Genomic DNA, 18,849 nt, shown 5'->3' on the forward strand with positions numbered 1-18,849 from the left:
AAGCAACATTTGTATGTGTCTATGGAAAATGCAGCTTGTGTGAATACAATGAATATGTATGATGTATATACACAAATAAAAATAGAATATAGAAAAAAACTCCAAATTTCTGTGCCAGTAAGGTCTCATGTCATTATAAATCCTAGGAAAACCAACTGATACATATTATAGTAACACAGACTAAGGCATCAGCTTAAATATGACAAATAGAAAGAACCATTCAAAATATGATGGTCATTTAAGTATCTTCCCAAGAAATTACATTTCTCTCTTCAATTGGCTCTCTAGTCTTTTGTAGTTACTTACTGATGAATATCTTGTTTCCCTGTATCTGTGTGAAAGGATGAATGAAATGAAATCCAGGTTTTCAGCCCAGAAAAAATAAAAAAGGCATTTAACTGCAGAGCTGAGAATGTCATCAAAGATGTGTATATAGCACAGGAAGGCTGGACAACTTGCTTGAAATGTAGATCTCAACAACAAGCAGGGATGTGTATAGACAAAATATGCATACGGATGCAGAACAACATCCTCGGTGCCTGCTTTATCAGCCATGGACACAGGCCCGGTCTCTCAGTGTCTGTGCTAAAGCCAGGGTCAGGGCTTGTGCAAAGCTGGCTATTGCCACAGAAGTAGGACCACTTCAGGAGGAAGTGTTTATACAGGCTGCTTCTGTACCTTCTGCTAGGAGCCGAAACCCCAGTTCTCCTTTCCTTCTTCATCCTAGCACCATGCAGCACCATGCCTCTTCCTACTCCCTGCCATGACTGCCCAAGCCTTGTCTTGACCTGGTGGGGATGGTAATATTCAGGTTTGCCTTTACCACTTTGAACTGGTTCTGAATTCCACTCTTGCTACAACTTTATTTCTTTGAGGCACAAAAGCAGAAATCACTTTCTTTGTGTGCATGTTTTTCCAGGCATAGGTAGCAGCTAGACCAAGTCTTTGAAGAGGTGCCTTCCAGAGAGGTAATTCTGAAGCTGCAGAATGAAGGAAAGGGGACACAAGCTTGCATGTAGTTTACAGGTTTCACTGGTGATGCATGCTTCAGGCTGGCACAGCCTCTTGCTCCAGGGTACTCAGCATCCAACACCAGGGTCTTCAGGTTTTTCTCTCAGCTAGCAGAAAAAGGAGCTGTAGTAAGACTGCTTTTTTCTGTCTCATGTTCTTAGTATGTGGAGGCAACGCTAAGAATTTCTGCTGCTTCAGCACAGGGTTTGCAGTTGCAACAAAAATTTGGGAAGGGCATGTACAAGCTAGAAAATTCCCATCCAAATTTTCCTTCTCACCCCCATCAGTTCCTATTGCCAGATGACCCAAACGAGCACCTAAACATTGGCATGTTGCCAGACAAAACAACATGATGTATATGCACAAATGCCTCTTCATAACCACTCTTGTGTGATGATACTGAAGAGAGAATCTTTAAAATATTATCCTGCTAACTTCAATTAACCTTTGGAACCTGATTATTCCAAATCAAACACAATACCATTTGGCCACACAAGGGGCACCCAAGGAGAGGTGACAAATACTACAAAGAAGATAAAAGATAATTTAACAAGAAGCAAGTTGTAAAGGGTGACAAAGTGTTATTTCCATAATAAGCTTATCTGAGCCTGGGTAAGTTCCTGAACAGGGTGTGGATTTGGCAGTAGTAAAGAAACAGGCCACACAAAGAATGTCTGTTGAGCTAATGAATGCCACTGAAGTGGTTGACTTCCATTTCTCTGGTTTGGATCCTTGCCACCTTTACTCTAATGTCAGACTTTGTTTAATTGGCAAATATGCCTTCAAAGGATTGCAGAGCCCTCCATGCTGCTCCACCGGCTGTTAATATTTAATTGTGATTTGTTAAAGGCATACTAGCAGTTGATAAAACTATGTGTCTGGGTGCTTTATTGCAGCGCAAATCAGCAGCAGGACTTTATATGTTCATTCTTTGGAGGAAGGAGGGTATTGTCTTAGAGAAGGGAAGAGAAAAACACAAATTTGTTACAGTTTTCCAGCGTAAAGTTTCTCACAAATATACTTTGGAGGTATGAAATTCATAGTGATTTTCTTATCTATCTTTACTTCACTACAAAGGAAAACAATTAATTAAATGAGAAATCACTGGTATTTAAACAAGACAGAATTAGCTTTTGACTTTTGCACTTTCAAATGTGTTAGCAAATTCTAGACTTGAAGGGAAAGGAAGTTGTCTAAATTAGGTCTTTTTGATGATCACTTTGAGAATACAGCAGCGAGTCTTCTTGGAATTTGTCCCATGTGTATTACATTTGACTGAAGATTCATTTCCATTGAACTTGCAGAAAGAGAAGTAACTTGGACAGTAAATCTGAAAGACTATGTTGCTGAAGGGCTTAAAATCATGAGAAAGTGTCTACACAATTTCTAAATATCAAATTCACTATTTGGGTTAACCAAATGACAAAAAAAAAAAGTCAGTGTAATAACCTTTTTTCAAACAAAATCTGTGTTCAACCATGTGACACAAATAGCAATATGGAAATGAAAGGTAAAGAGAATACCTGGTAAAATGTTTTCAGTCTTGGCCCAAGTGCATTCAAGAAAAATCACCTATCCACACCCATTTCTTTACTGTGAAAATTCGTAGTTTTTTTAATTAAATAACTGCTCTATTACAGTAGCTTTTTATCTTTCTAAGAAATGTGAGTCAGCCAATAAAAAAAAACATCAAAGAGGTTACTTAACACCTGTAAGCAATAATTTACACTGATGCCAACCCTTTGAAAGTGAAGGGGCACATTACTTTCTTGACATATGTGAGTAATTTCCCTTGAGTTCATTTCTGTTATTGCCATGTAGAAAATAACGTTTATCTATAGAGAGCAAACATGCACAAGTCTTTTTTTAGAATCTGTTTCAGAATACAACCAGTCAAAATGTGGGACAATATTTCTGCAGCTACTTTGTCATTTTCCTTTCCACAACATCTGAAACATTGATAACCTTGGCAATTTTTGAAAATTTCTTTATCAGTAAAGACCAAGCCATAATCTGATACTAGTTATACCACTGAAACCTCAGGGAAGTCACATGTCATGATTTATTAAACTGTTTTCTTGCTCTTTTTCTTCTTGCAGATTTCTGAGGATGAGGGAAGCCAATCATCCCATATTATCTCTAGTTTAGCTGATGAACTGATGGTCAGTTTTGCACTGTTTGACAATTTTTCTCCAAGAAAACAGGGAACAAGGTTTGTATTCAGGAATCATATGCAGCTGCTCCGGTAGCCTGTGCAGCTGCTGCCTTACCCAGCTAGGCAGGGATGCTGGGGCTGCACCCGCACACAAGCCATCCAGCACGCAGCCGCTACCTACCACGGCTTTTTACAAGGAAATAAAACTAGGATGCAGAGCCTTAGGCTCAGGTGACCGGTTTATCCTAAGTCATGGAAACCATTTTGGTTCTGTGCTACTGTTTTTGTACACTGGAGGTAAACTAAGGCATTTATGGTTTTGCTAATAATTTTTTTCATAGTTCTTCATGTGGGGACTTTGAAGCAGAATTGTCATACCAGCTCAGATCCAACTAAACCAGAGCTACAGTTTGAAAAATCTGTAGTCAGCATTAGTCTGCCCTTTTCATTGATTCTCAGACTAGTCCCTTTTCCAAATCTCGAGACATTAAATTAAATAGGTGAGTTTGTTTGGTTTTTTTTTAAACTGCTATCATAATTCGTTGTAAGTTTGACTTCTTATTTTTCATCTGTGTGTCAGATCCACTACAAAAGCCTCAGCCACTGTGATCTTCTGTGGCAGCAGTTTCCACAGAAGCATCTTGCGTTCTGCAGAAAGAATTTCTTCTGCATTAGATGAATGTTTGACACTTTTCATCTCACTGAATGTCACCTTGCCTTTTGCTCTTGGGCAGGGAGAATGAGATAGGAATGAGACAACTTTTATGAGATAGGTAAATCAGTACTGAACAGGATATACTGGATGAAATGTAAACATGTCACACAGTAATGCAAAAATTAAAAGCAAATATTGCTAAAAATCATGAAATGTTCATTTTACATAGTGTCTTTTCCTTAGTCTGCTTTCCCCTTTAAACACTTTCACAGGCACACTTCTCTGGGCAAATGCAGAAGTTACTTACGTTTCTTTGCATTGCAGTTTGCTCAAGGCTCTGGCAAAACATGCAAAGACACCCATCTCTCTGCAGTCAATAGGAGTATTTGAAGTACAGAGTGCTACGATTAAAGGTGGTAGAGTTGGCTTTCAAATTCAATGTTATTTTTTTTAAAAATCAGCTGAATTCATCTCCTCTTGCCCATTATGGAAGTGCTGCATTGTTACGTTGCATATTTTCTCCTTCACTGTGCTTAGTATCACCTCTGTTTGAACCAGCGCACCAAAACCCACAGACAAATGGAAAAATCGACCAAAAAAAGAAACAACTGGAGAGCAAAGACAAGGTAAAACCCGCTAATTTACCTCCTTTCATTTTGGAAGGTCTGCTAGATAAACTGAAAGCAGTAATATATTCTGTTTGGGTTTAGTAAGTTTTTTTTGATGTTGCCGTGCATGACGTTCTCCTAAGCCAAAGAAGGATATATTATCTTGAACAAGTGACTCTATGATAAATGCACAACTGATTGAAAAAAACATACTCAAAGTGAAGTTGTCAACATGTCTCTCACAAATTAGCAATGCATTTCTGCAGCAGCCTCTTCTACCCCTTACTTTCATTAAATACGGGAATGACAGTACAGAGACTACCCATGCTGTTTGGAAGTCACACAGAGCTGAAAGCACATTGGAGGCTGTGGTTGCTGTTCAAACCAGTCCTGCAAAAATGGAGAAATGGTCCAAAAGCACCACCATGAAATGGAAAAAAAAAAGGCCAACAGCTGAGAGAGGAAATTGAACACACAAACAGAAAATCAGCAATAACTAGCCAGGCAGCGTGCTAGAAAAAAGAAAAGGTTGAGGAAGGGAGGTTAGAGTGGATCACAAACTAAATCCAGGTGAAATGTTATTAACAAGTAACAGGCTGTGGCAAGTAACACAGAGGTAATTATTCTTTATCCTGCACACATAAGCCTCAGCTGGAGTCCAGTTTTGACTACCCTGCTATAAAAAAAAGGTAGACCAATCAGATAGTCTAATCTGAGAGATAAAAAGAAGAGAGATAAAAAGAAATTTAGAATGAAACAATATTAGGGAAAATACAGCTATTAAGTTTAGTCTAGAAAGGAGAAGAGTCAGGAGAGATAAAGCCCATCATATTCTCCTCATTCCCAGGATCACAAGAGCCATTTATCAAAGAGTTTGCATTCTGTGAGTCTTGCATGCATGACCAAGAGCATTTCACATGAGTCTGCACCTAACTGGTGATGAAGTTATGAGACACCTGTGTAAATAAATGGCAGGCAAAGCATTAACACAATGGGGTGCCACTTGTAGTCTTGAGATCTGAGTCATTTAAAGCTCACTGTCCAGAATAGATGTTGCATCCCACATTCAGATTTACCTCACAACCAAACTCATTGTTGATGCTAGAAAGGCATTTCAATCCCCTTCAATTTCAACAGATTTTGTCTTTTTTCTTGATCCTCTCATCTGTTTCTTGTCTTTCTTCAGATTTAAGAGAACAGTCAAAATATCCCCTATGAAGCTCTACTCAAAGCCACCTGAATTCACTGTAAAGAAAGTAAAAAGAGTTAACACAACAGGGATCACTTTCTAAATTTAAAATTCAGTCTGTATTTGAGAGACAAAGGGCTCCCTAAAGTTTTTGCAGTGGTTATCAAAAAGGCATAGCCTTCTCTGAACAGATTGAATGCCATTTCCAGCCGTCATTATGTACTGCTTAAGTTCTAGAAGGAATACAAAATACATTGCATATCTCACTTTGAATTTGGTATAACTAAGTACAGACAGATAATATGTATCTCCCAAATACCCTGTAACTATGAGGTAATGCTGTGCTGAATTTAAGAATGTTCTAATTGTATGTTGAGAGCATTTTACATTCATTTTGACAGCATTTGATTTCTGAATATCACTAGTGCCATGTTTAGAGCGCTTCTCTATTAACTAAGCAGAAACAGCCCAGACTGCTTCCCAAAGGAATGATACTTTCTAAGCTAGCCTCATCTCCCAACTGATGTCTTTTATACCACCAACATCCACATTTTTGTTTTGGTTTTGTGTCAGGGTTAACCACCCTGAGCATGATGATTTCCACAGGGAAATCCCACCTTCATTCCTTTGTTCTCAGTTACCAGAAGCAGCTAAAAGTTCTAAATCCTTCTCAGCCCATAGCACCAGTTGCAAAAGATTACCACTGCAAAAGTCCAGTGAACTACAGAAAGGTCATAGGAGGATTAGTGATTTTGCACTTTCATTGAAAGTGGAGAGAAGCCAACAAACTGAAATGGAGTCTGGCTTTTACCCATGCCCATTAGCCATGAAAATAAACATTGAGCACAGGGAGATTGTGTGGGGATAATAAGGGAGTTGAAGGTTAAAACAGGTGTAGAACTGATATCATGGCATGGTCCTAAAACCATGCAGTCACTACCTCAGGGCTGCTGGCAGCTTTGATCATTCTGTTCAATCCTGGGTTAAAATTAGATTATTATTTTCTTTTAAATATTCTGTCTTCTATTCTTCTTTGCTGGAAATAAGAACCCTTTCTTCCATTCTTCTCCCTATGAGGATATGTACCCCGCGGTAATTCTTCCTGTCTCCACATGAGACTGGTATTTCTGGCAAACCCTTTATAATTCCTATATGTTGCTGTAACTGTCTGCTCTGAACTTCATTCCTGTTTACTCCTTTACTGCTCCCGTCCCTCTCAGATTTAATTTATAAAGGCAGTGACCTGAATTAACCCAGTAATTTCTCTGAGATCTGGGAGTGTAGAAGAGATTATGGTGCATGTAGGATTTAAAATTGACCAGGTAATTATACTTTAAGTAACGAAAGAAGGATTTTTGGAGAATACTTTTTTTGCTGGTATAAAGTATATATTTTATCTGAGACTGAATAATACATAAGGATGCTCAATTCAGAACAATTAAAAAGAATCTACATTAGAAAAGTTAGGAAAACAGAAAAAAGAAAGATTGTGCAAGTCTGTTTCAATCTCATAATTAATTATTTATTTCATCAAGTCCAGACCATGGTCTCTGATAACAGGGCCTATCCACAGCTGATTCACAGAATAATATAAAGTTCAGATAACAAGAATGAGGGCAGAGCCAAGACAATTGCATCTGAGATCATAGTATATTTGAAAGGTTGATTATTGCATATGGTTCATAGAAATTAAAGGCTTAAATAAAATAAAATAATATTTCTCTTAACTTTCTTATTTCTTAACTACTTGACCTTATCATTGTATCTTGCCTTTGAAAAGTTTTTGTAACACAATTCTCTATTCAAGTTGAATATTGTCCTCTGTTAAATATGAAAAACACACTCATGCTGCACAATAAACATGATTTGACACTGCTTTTTTCATTTAAAGTTTTTTGTTTGTTTTATCACCAGGAAGGTGGAGGCTTATCTAGCCTTTTCCATTCAAGAACAGCATGTTAAGGGCCACTGCTTTCCCGACAGCCTCGGAAGTGTATGAAGGCTGTTTGAGTGATTCAGCTTTTCCAGACTTCTGCAACCTGAAACCCTGGAGTCTGTGCATTCAGTGTCTCTGGAAGGAGCTGGTCCACAGAAAAAAGCTGCCAGAATGAATCTGTCAGCACAAAACATTAGACAGTGAAAAATGTCATCAGTGTTTTCATACAGGAACCTCAGCCTGGCTAGCATTTCAGCAAAAACACTCATGCCAAAATTTGGAGATGTATTTAGTATGATATAAATGTAAAGAAAATCAGAACAAGACCCAAAGTATTTAAAATCATAACCTAAATTTATTAAATTAATTTTTACTGTGAGAGTATTAGATGCAATTGCTTGTTCTGCCAAGCAATGGATCTCGGTGGGAAGGGAAATAAATTCCCTTACTTTAGAGCTGTCAATAGACCTTTCACTGCCTTGGAAGGTGAAGGGGAGGGAGAGGATTAAAGCAGCAGAGCAAGGGGAGAAGGCTCAGTTGGTGGAGAGCTGTAAGACCAGGCAAAACGGTGAATGGCTCTTGTTACCTGCAGATCATATGAAGCCAACTGCTAGTCAGACCTGTGTCAGCTGTCAAGCCTGGTCTTGGTGGCTGGCTAGAGTAGGAGCATCAGGCGCTTCAGCACCCTTTAGGAAAGCCAAAAAACCTCATGGATTTGGTAGGAATGGTGTTCCTGGATAAGTTTCTGTTCATCATTTGCAGAGGGAATGTGATCCTCTTTCCATTTGTGTTCTAAGACACATCTCTTCCCTAAGAAGAGCTTGTCTTCTCCCTGGCAGGTGTCATGTTGTGGTGTGGGCAGCAGGGTTGGCTGGAACAACCTGGTGCCCCATGCACTCTGAACAATGAGCAAGGGCATGAGAACAGGCTGGCTGAGCTGGAAAAGCTGCTGGTCTGCAGCGCAGCTTGCAGGAGATGTGTTGGTGGACTTGGTCACCAGGAGCCTGTGGCTGGTAGGTGCATAGCCAGAGTGGGGAATACCCAGTCCGCCTGGAGACATGCATCAGAGGCACACCTAAAAGTGGGAGGTTCCCCACCAAAGTTTTGAAAAGGTGCCACTATGATGGTCCTCAAGAGACCACTACTGCTGGACCAAGTGGACAGCTGGGGACTGGGCCTCATGGACTTTATTATGGGCATGGTAAAAAGACAGAGTGGGTCACAGACCCAGAGCCTCACCCCTGGCTGCTACTGCCCATAAGCCTGGGAATGCTCAAGTGTCACTTGGTGTGTGCGAAAGAGGGGAATCCTTCAAACAGGGACTAAATCTGTTGAAACAAGTGAAGTAGCAGCATTGTAAAAATCCATACAGACGCAAAATGACTTTGACAGTCCCTTACACAGCTTCAGTGTAACTCATTAAGCTTGTGTTTCAATGGTAGTATTTGTTTGGCTATAATTTTTCTCAGATGCAGACTTTATTATACTTAAATTGTGAGAGCATAGGGACTTACTATTTGGGAGGTTATTGAACTAATTCTCCAACAGTCAAAACAAGGAACAACTGTGACTTGGAGTTCAGGGACGCAAAAAGCTCTTCTTTCTGCAAAATCAGCAGCCTGTCAGAATGCAAAGAATTACAAGCATTTTCAAGGATTTCTGCAGAAAAGAAAACATTAATAAAACGATTAACAGATTCCGCTCCCCGCCCCCCCCCTTAATCTGTTTAACCTCAGCACCTTTGCTTACCTTTCATCTTAATGTCACTAGTTCATTTATTTTTATAAAGACAGCTACAGGGTATCTTGGTATAAAAATAGTTTCAAGTGAGGCCTGTTTGGGAATATCTCAATATATGGAGTATCTGGCTGATATGGAAGTTAGCTACAAGCAAAACAGCATTTCTTACCTGCTGGAGAAGAGGCCAAACCTACCCTACCAAAGGCCATGTTGGGAATTTGTCAGAAATCTAAGGCTTACATTTAATTTGCATCCAGCTGAACAGCTTGTACATCCCTTGCAGCAGTGGGGCTGGGGCGACCTGGTCTTGCCAGTGCTCCTCCATCCTGACCCAAGGGGCCAGGTATGCTCCTGAGCCCAGGACACTGTGTTCTGCTCAGATGTCCACTGAGATCAAAACAGAGCATCAGATGTCTCAGCTGCAGGATCTCCCTCTTCGCAATTTCCGACTTCTGGTTGCAGTTAACTATAACTGAGCTCTCTTCTTTCAGCTGAATCAGAAGACTGATCCACGTGAAAAATCTACAGTTTAAGATACTCCTTAGTTTTAGGCTTTCTTCAATGAGATCATACTAATTGTATATGAAGGACAGTTACAAAACCAGTGAAAAATTTAGATACACTTGTAACTTGTTAAGGCCATCAACACTTGTAAGGATTAGAAATTACATAGATGAGTGATGTCGAGCTGTTTAACTTAAATAGTTGAAAAGATCTTTACTACTTTGGTAACTGGTGTTACTGTTTGGGCTCATCTTTTTACATGAAACATGGGAAAAAACCTTAGCATGTCTGTATTTTGAACCCTTACGAAGAGCTCAAAACAGCTTTAGTGTTCAATTAATGCAGTAGCAAAAACATTGAATTATATTTTATTAGATTTTAATGCTATTATGAAGCATAGGAAAGAATACAAGCCTTACTAATTTACTAGCATCTGGTCTAAAAATGCCAAAATCTCAAAAATTTAAGAGAGCTTTCTAAAAACATTAATTCCACTGCACAGTGAAATTACTGCCTAAAGGAAAAGTGATGTAACAGAGTTATTGCAAGAAAAAACACGTGGCACATTACTCACATAGGCCTTGATTCAACAAAGTGCTGAAGTGTATTTTAATATGTGACTTTCCCACTGACTTCAATAGGACTGTTTATAGGCTTAAAATGAGGACATTGCTTAAGTACATCGGTGATTTGAAGCCACAGAAATCAACTAAGACTTAAGAGCATGACTTCATATCTTAAAAGTTACATCTTTTAGTCATTCAGAGTGGGATTCACCTGATTAAATGTAAACGTTTACACTGTAAGCATTGACATCTGATCTAATTGTTTAGAGTACCAAAAGTACCTATTTCCTCTCTATTTATGATAAAAGGAGCTTGGGGAGGTTGTTAGTTTAGATATGGATGTCTCCCACTACAGATGTCCAAAGTTAAGATGAGGTGAATTTCCTTCTTCTCTCACTTCTTCTTTTCCGTGTTACCCTGATTTCTTTATGTTCTGTTATAAACTAAGCATTTGTACCTTTTAAACTAAAAAGACACATTGAAGCGCCTGCCTGTCTGAGGTTAGACCAAAATGTATTCCCATAAAGCAAAAGCCTTAACATTATGCTAACAAGAATCTACAGAAAACCATGTGTTTGTTTTCAGAGTGTTAATGATCTTCAATTGGCAGGAAGCACCTGACTTCCCAGGAGCTGGATGATAAAAACCAGTAGGAAAAGAACTACAGAAACAAGACTGCTGCATTGAGAACAGACCTTTTTATTGCTTCATCTTGGTTTCTCTGGTCTTTATTTGTTCTGAAGTTATGTTCTGCCCCATGCTTATGAACTCAACTTTTAATTATGATGATTATATCTAGGTCCAATTTGAGACCTGATTCAGTGCTGTGAACTGACTTCAGTGGAATTTAAAGCAAGCTTTTGTGGTTTGGCTGTTGAGTATTTCCACAGAGAAATCCAATGCTTAGCATAGTGCCTAAAAGAATTTGGAAAATCATGATTTCCTAGTAAAGGGCTCAATCCGCATGATGAAAGTCTTGCCTTATGATATCTCAGGATCATTTCTTCATTTCTTTATTAGCAAATCCTGCCATTACGTGTCTACAGACACCAAAAAAGATGCCCCCAACACTGAAAGAACTATTTTAATCCAGCAGACTTAAACCTGTGCATACCAGAATGTAACACCCTTCAGCTACTACATCTAAAATAATCTGTGGAAACTACAGCTATGCATCCAAATGACCTCACAAAGACAGTCAGTGAAGGACTATGGAAGAAAACCTTTTCTAAATAATTAGTCTTTCTTCAACCTCTTGATACTTAAAACATTACAAAAGATGGCTTTTGGCATTAACCTTTGTGATATCTCTAAAAATCATGGACTAAAAAAAAGAGGTATTTTTATGGCATATACAAACATTTTTATGTATCCTGCATTGTAGTTCTGCAGGAGATAGCTCCTGTGTCACCATCGGTAACTCACAGAGCTGACAGCTTTCATCACTTTTTTAGTGTTAATATTCCTCTCCGACAATAACTGCCCTTTTCTCTCCAACTGGCTAATTGACTAGCATAGTTAAGTTTAAAATGGAGTTGTTACTATCCTCAGCATGTACTTAACTTGCTTCTGAGTACTTAAAAAAGGGCTTGCTCAAAGTCCTTGTTTTTGCCCTCTGTAGCAACAGTTCAATTAACATTCTCTGCAAACATTTTTTCTCTTACACCCTAATACCACAGTGGATGTAATAATACAATTTTTACACTTGACTCATTCATTGGAAGGTACTGTCAGTCTAAGACTTACTCTGTCTGCCAAGCAAGAATGTTCAGAGGAAAGTAATTAGAGGTGTACAGTATTTTTGAAGCTGAGTAATGACGTTGGGAGTATCTGACCCCTTAGTTTCTCATCCATATGGACTTGTGTCTTCCCAAATGTTTAGTCATAGCCGTGAATGAACTCAACGTATCCAATGAAAATAAAATTTGGTCCAAGCTTTGCCACACTTCAAGTAAAAAACTAATAACATTTCTAATTTTTTCAGAATTTTTTACTAATACAGAGAACAATAGTAAAGGCTGGAAATAAAGGATGAGTTAATAAAAAAAATTAATGAATCATCAAAATTTAATAATTATGGGATTAGTTTCTTTTTTCATGTCCTGCCAGTCCTTCCTGAATACCTGTTTCTGATTCAGATGATGACTATGAAGTTCAAATATAAGTAAAATAACAGTAAATTTGAAGACTATTAATAAAAACATAGGCTAACCTTATTTCACGAGTTTATTATGTTTCAAAAATTTCTAAGTCTTATGATTGCACTGGTATAATATTGATTCAAATTTACAACACCTCTAATTTGAGGGCTTTTAATTCATTATTAAGGCCTTTATAATTAATTCCACCAGGACCCTCTGTAAAGTTTGGTTCCAGATCTATATATAAATGAAACATAAGTTCCTAGGATGTAACCCTTCAGATCTTGGCTTTATTTTGGGCTAATTTCAGTAAACATCTTTCCCTCAGACAACTATGTTAATCTTTCTTGCATTTCAAATGTCACAGCACAAAGAAAGAAATAAACAATTTCCCAGATAAACAAAGTGGCAGGAATGGTGGAAGGCCAGTTCCTTATAGGAAGATGTAAGCTAGTGAAGTATTATAGTTTAGAGATGCCTTGGACATAATTAACAACTTCAGTTATGCTATTACTAATAGTTAATCATGACAATTATTTGACTAATTAAGTTACCTCCCTCTCTTTTTATGAATTAGCAGAGAGAAAATTTCTGTTCTGGCATTCCTGGAGCAGGGAACTACTTCTTAGTCTCCCATATTTCAGGTGAATGTCCCACCACCGACCTATTCAGCAGCAGCTATGTAATTCTCCTGTTAGCAGCTGATCGAGCTTGTAAAATAATGTTGTATGAGCAAGAAAAACATTGAATATGTACCCTTTCATTAGGACATTCACCTGGAATACAGCAGATTTGTGCTCATGTTTCATGTCATACATGTTTTACACTGGAAGCCTGTTTTCCTGTGCCTCAGGACTGTGGGACATCAGCCAGGCTCTTGATCTCTGCAGTTTTCATCTAATTGTAATAAAGCCTGAAATCTCTTTTTGACACTGTGAAGCTTTCCAAAAGTAATTCTTTCCAAACCTTCCCTTTCCTATAAAAAGTTAGGTTTTGAACATTCACGTTTTCCAATGAAAATCGATGTAGTAAAAAATTCCTGATCAGTTCTACCACAGTTAATTTTTTTTTCTTCCAATTCTCATAAAAAAGCCTTCCTGGAGAATTATAAAATATAGCTGGCCAGTTTTTAATCTAATCTGGCTTGGCTTTCAGTATCTAAATAGTACAAAGTTTGCCATTGTGTGTTTCTGAAAGAATTATGAACTGCGGTTTTCCCTAAGTGAAAGGATGTCTTCCTTAATTTAGATTTCCCTAGCATGTCCAGCAAACAATGATTCATGAAAACTCAATTTTAAATTCTTCTTTACAGAAAGCTTTTTCTTTGCTCTGAACACAGGGAGAAAATTGACCACAAGCTTGTCCTCTGCAGAAGTGGTTTCCTCATCACATAACTCTTCCAGCAGAGGACAATGCCTTTTTCATCCTAGTAAGAGATAGGTTAACCAGAGAGGAAAGTGTGTTCAAAAGTGATTAAAAAAAAAAAGAAAGTAAAAAAAGAAAGTAAAAAAGAAAGCTTCTGAAACGATAAGGAAACAACCTTGCCCATAACATGTTTAGTAATTAGTTGAGAACTGTTGTAGATTTTGCATCTTAATATGGGCCAGCTTTTTGGGAACCATAAGGTTGGATGATATCAGAAGAGTTACAAAAGAATTTTAATACTTTCTAATGTTGCCCAGTTATTTAAAAGTCATTTCTGTTTCCAGGATTAAAAGTGTATATAGAGAAGGGTCTAAAATAATTCATCGTATGTCACACGATTCATGTCAATGAACATAATTACAAAAAATGAGGCATGTAGACTGCACCTATGCAGTCATTATTTCAGAGTTCTTCTAAGAATGCCGCAGAATAAACTGCTAATCTAAAACAGTGCATCAAGAGGCATGAAAAAATATAAATTACAAGGGCAATGTAGATTTTAAAATGGTGTCCCCTTACATACCTTGTGACGTTTGGACTAGATGACTGCTAAAGGTCCTTTCCAACCCAAATCATTCTATGTAGACTCTTTCAGGTATGACAAGGTATCTTGTGTTTACCTTTCTGTTCATAACATTCTTTACAGACGGTCTTAAAAATTCAGATATGTGGCACTTGGATAGTGAGTTTTGGTGAATTTAGGCACCCAGAAACCTAGCTCAAGCCTAACTAATAAAGAATCTTAACCATTTAAAAATACCTGTTCCCAAAATTGATTCATTTTGAGGATCTATGAATTTTTTTAGGTTGTGTATGAAACAACTATAGCTTTCTATCCATATTTGTAAGAATTACATATGGGTACACCAAAGCAATGCAGTTTCACTCCCATACATTCAATTTAATCCAAAGGGAGCTGCAAAGAAAAATTTGACCTCATTTGAATTATTTCCTGTTGACTTGGATAATCTTCCAAAGAGAGGCCATAAACATGAAATAATATCCATAGTGTATGTGAATTAGTTTTGAAATATTTTTAATTTTTTTTGCTGACCATAATTCTACATCTTCATCCACCAGGTCAAAAATGATTGTAAAACTGTAATATCTGTCAGGAGCTGGATTTCCTGATTTCTAGGTACACAGGTGATTTAGAGGAAATAAATTCCACATACATTTCCATGCTCTCTCTTGTTTATGCTTTTTATTTTCTTCACATCCAGTTTACGGTGTTTATGCCCCCTACTCCAGCTTTCATTTGGAGATGACTACAAATCCCTTAGCCTATTAGGCTCCTCAGCATTTGAAAGCACTTTTTTGGGTGTATTTCAGAGAACAATTACAAAGCATAATTTGCTGGGGTGTATTAATGTTGCAATTGTTCAAGGCCTCAGATTAGCAATAGAGATTGACACAGAGGCCTTGGCACATAAAACATATGTCCTATAAATTTGCATAAATCTAAAGCAACTGTATGCTACAGCAGGAACATCAGGTTTGCATTAGGAAGTACTCACCAAGCCAAATCATGGGGGTTTCAGCTATTGGTTGAAGAATAAATCTGAACAGGGGGAAAAAAAACCCAAAAAACTTTTCACAACCAAACAAATATTTCAAGTTTTTATGCAAACAAATATAGTTTATGTGACCCAAACCCAACCATTTCATTTAATTTTAGGGTCATTTAGCCCATTTGTTCAACATGACTTCTCTTTAATTTAGGTCACTTTTTCTAAGGAGTAATTGTTAATATTATTTTTAAAATCCTTCTTACTTCTCCCTTTTGTTTCCATGATTATTCCCTGAATTTTTCTCTGATTATTAAGTACACTCGATACTCCTTAAATTCAGTTGTGGGGTGAATTGGTATTTTTTTCAGTTTTCTATGATGAACATCTGGATTGAACTGACTCGTGAAGTTAAAGTGATCCTGTGGGTAGTTTCCCTGAGCAAGTGTAACAGTCTGTTATCTCACTAGTGCCAGCTTTCACTAAAGAAACAGCAGGATATTTCAATTATGTAGATAAAGTGTCCAATTTTCCTTTTGTTTACAATAGCTTTTTATTGATTTTTTGTGAAATTCTACATATAAAAATCAAGTTGTTTGATATAACAGTTACTATGCATGGATGCTATTTTTCCTACAAATTTTGGTATTGCTGCTGTACAGATTCAGATTTATCTATAGGAAGCATATAGTAATATGTTCTATTTATATACTATTTATAATTTTTTAAAATGAACGTAAATGCCTTGTCTAAGCAGCTTAAGAGATACTAGTAATCTTTAAACCCAATCACTCATGATCTACAGACAACTCTTATCTCTGTAAGAAAAATCTCATTTTCCTCAAGGTTGAGGATAAATCCAAGTCATCTGGTCTAGTTGGCGCCAAAGTTAAGACCAGATATTGGAAAGATTACCATCCTATAATTAGGGATTTATAATTACCTAATTAAAAGCCAGATCCTCTCAGGACCAGCCCAGTAGTTTCCATTCAAACAAGTAACAGCTCCAAGTAACGTGTACTAATTGGAGGGTCCAGCTGATGAAGGCTGTAATCTGAAGAGCAGCCTGGTTTCTTCTGGTCGTCCTTATATGAGGTTCTACCCTGTGTGAGGTTACTTTGCCCATTGCTTCTGTGTCATGGCAGCTACTATGAGTAACAGAATAATTTCTGTCTTACCGTACTCCTCTTGGAGGTCTAAATCACTTGATACTGTACCTGCTAAATTGGACAGGTTACATTTGAGATGGGGTGGAAGAGACATCCGTAGATCATTTTAAGTTTACAGGGCTTGAATTCCAGCAGTGTTGAGCGGATTGCACCAACCAAATCTAGGTTTAGGACTGTAGAGGAAGCCATCTGTTGTTTGTATTTTGAATCTGAATGCATAAAATATAGGGCAAATCAATCATCTGCCTAAAACATTGACTTTCTAGTTAAGAGTGAATATCTTTCTCAGCAAAAAGGAGGCTTTTTGGCGGGAGGAAAATACAACTATTGATTTATGTGGCAAAACATCAATTGATTAATCCTATCAGAGAACTTTAATTAGATACATGGTCATTTGCTATCATTGTCCCAGAGCTACTACTGTGTATAGTATTGGCTGGCATTTGGGCTTACTGGTGTCAGACAGTCTGCAATATGCAATGTCATCACTTACAGAAATATTGCAATTGTGCCAAAAGGCTATTTAAGCCTAAATAAATTGATTTATACTGAAGTTTAAAATTAAAAAAATATTAAAAATTAGTAATTATAATTGTACTTTGTGATCTTTAAAAGCATTTTATTACACAAACCCACAAATAAAGGCCAGATGGTACAATGCATAGACATTTCAAGGCCTGTGTTAGAAAATCCAATCATGGTTCTCAGAGGAAGTTCTCTGGATGAAATGTGGATTTGCCGGAGTGATAGCTAAGGTAGCTGAAATCTGTCCGTACAGTTTGAGACAGACCTGCAAAGCTGTACACCACTCTCCTTTCAAAACATAGCCCCCTCAGAGCCCAAACCCAAACAGCTATGAAATATAGAAATCAAGTCAGACAAGACCTATACAAAAGAAAAGCATTTTCTCTCAAAAAGAAGAGGTGTCCTTTCCATCTCTACTTCCCAAAAAAAGTTGACCAATTGCATGTAGAACTTTCACTGGATGTTTAAATGTCTCAAAATAAACTCAAAAATTGGCAATTGAAGTCTGATCGCCTCATTGCATCACACTGCTTTTTAATATCCCAACTACTTCTCCTCTTCCTTGACTTTATAAACAAATTGTGTGTCTTTCTCTGCTCATGTTGACAATGATGAGGGATGAGTTTGTAAATGTCAGCACCACATCAAGTGTAACTTAAAGGCTATTTGCTGAAATGCTGGTCACAGAAGTGTTTCTTTCAGCTGGAGTTTTGAATAAGGATCAGTTAATATGTGTATCAGTTGCTATTAGGGTTTATATTCTGACAGACTTCTCTGGGGATGTCCTAGGTGAAGTAAGCTTTTCATAGCAGCAAGCATACCACTAATGTGTTTTTGCCCTACTTTGTATCAGAGATAGGAAAGAAATTCATTCCCAGTGGATGCCAAGGGTTTTTTTTCCTCTCTTGAGCTTGCCAGTAAAGGCAATCTAAAATATTGAAAAATCAGGTTGTCAACAAATGAACGAAGAGGTGAAGCCTGAGGCAAAGATGTGGACAAGTTGCTTCAAAAGGGAAAAAAAATATCAGATTTTGTATTTTAAAGCAGACAAGACAGGAAACTTTTGCTTTGAAAGGTAAGCACTGAAAATCCAGGGATAGATTTGACTCTTGGAGGTGATGCGAAATCATTTAGTAGCAAGCCAAATAGACTTTCTTCGGACTAACCCATTCATGCACCCGTGGTGTCTGAGCATGTTCAAACAAAGGGACCTGGGGAATGCTTCACAGACAGAGAAACTGAAAGGGCTGCAGTAGTTCAGGTCATAAAGATAGTAAATAAATTATAGAGGGAATAATGAAATAACATTAAAATGAAGCAAGGCATGACAAAACTTTTATAATGTTTCAGATACCCTGCCTTTTCCCCAAAGAATGGGTGCCTTTTCCTTGTCCATTCATTACAGCTGCTGTCCCAGTCCTCTCAGTCCCCTCACTCCCTCACCGTCCTTCTTGGTCCCCTGTCATGTATCCAGTCTCTTCACATCCTGGCTTTGGGATGCACCTGCATTTATCAAATAGTTACCTTCCAGGTCTGGCAACTGCTCCCAGATCTGGTTCCCCATTTATCAACATTCATCTACATTGGATATGTGCCAGCTCACTTCTCCTGGCTTTTGCTGAAATGACCCAACCAGCTTTCTCTCAGAGGCAACCCAGCTACAAGTGATAGGGCAGCGCACAGCAAAGCATGTTCCAGCCAGATAATATGAATGTTA

Source organism: Falco biarmicus, chromosome 6 (genome assembly GCF_023638135.1).
Source record: "Falco biarmicus isolate bFalBia1 chromosome 6, bFalBia1.pri, whole genome shotgun sequence".
Classification (NCBI taxonomy): Eukaryota; Metazoa; Chordata; class Aves; order Falconiformes; family Falconidae; genus Falco; species Falco biarmicus.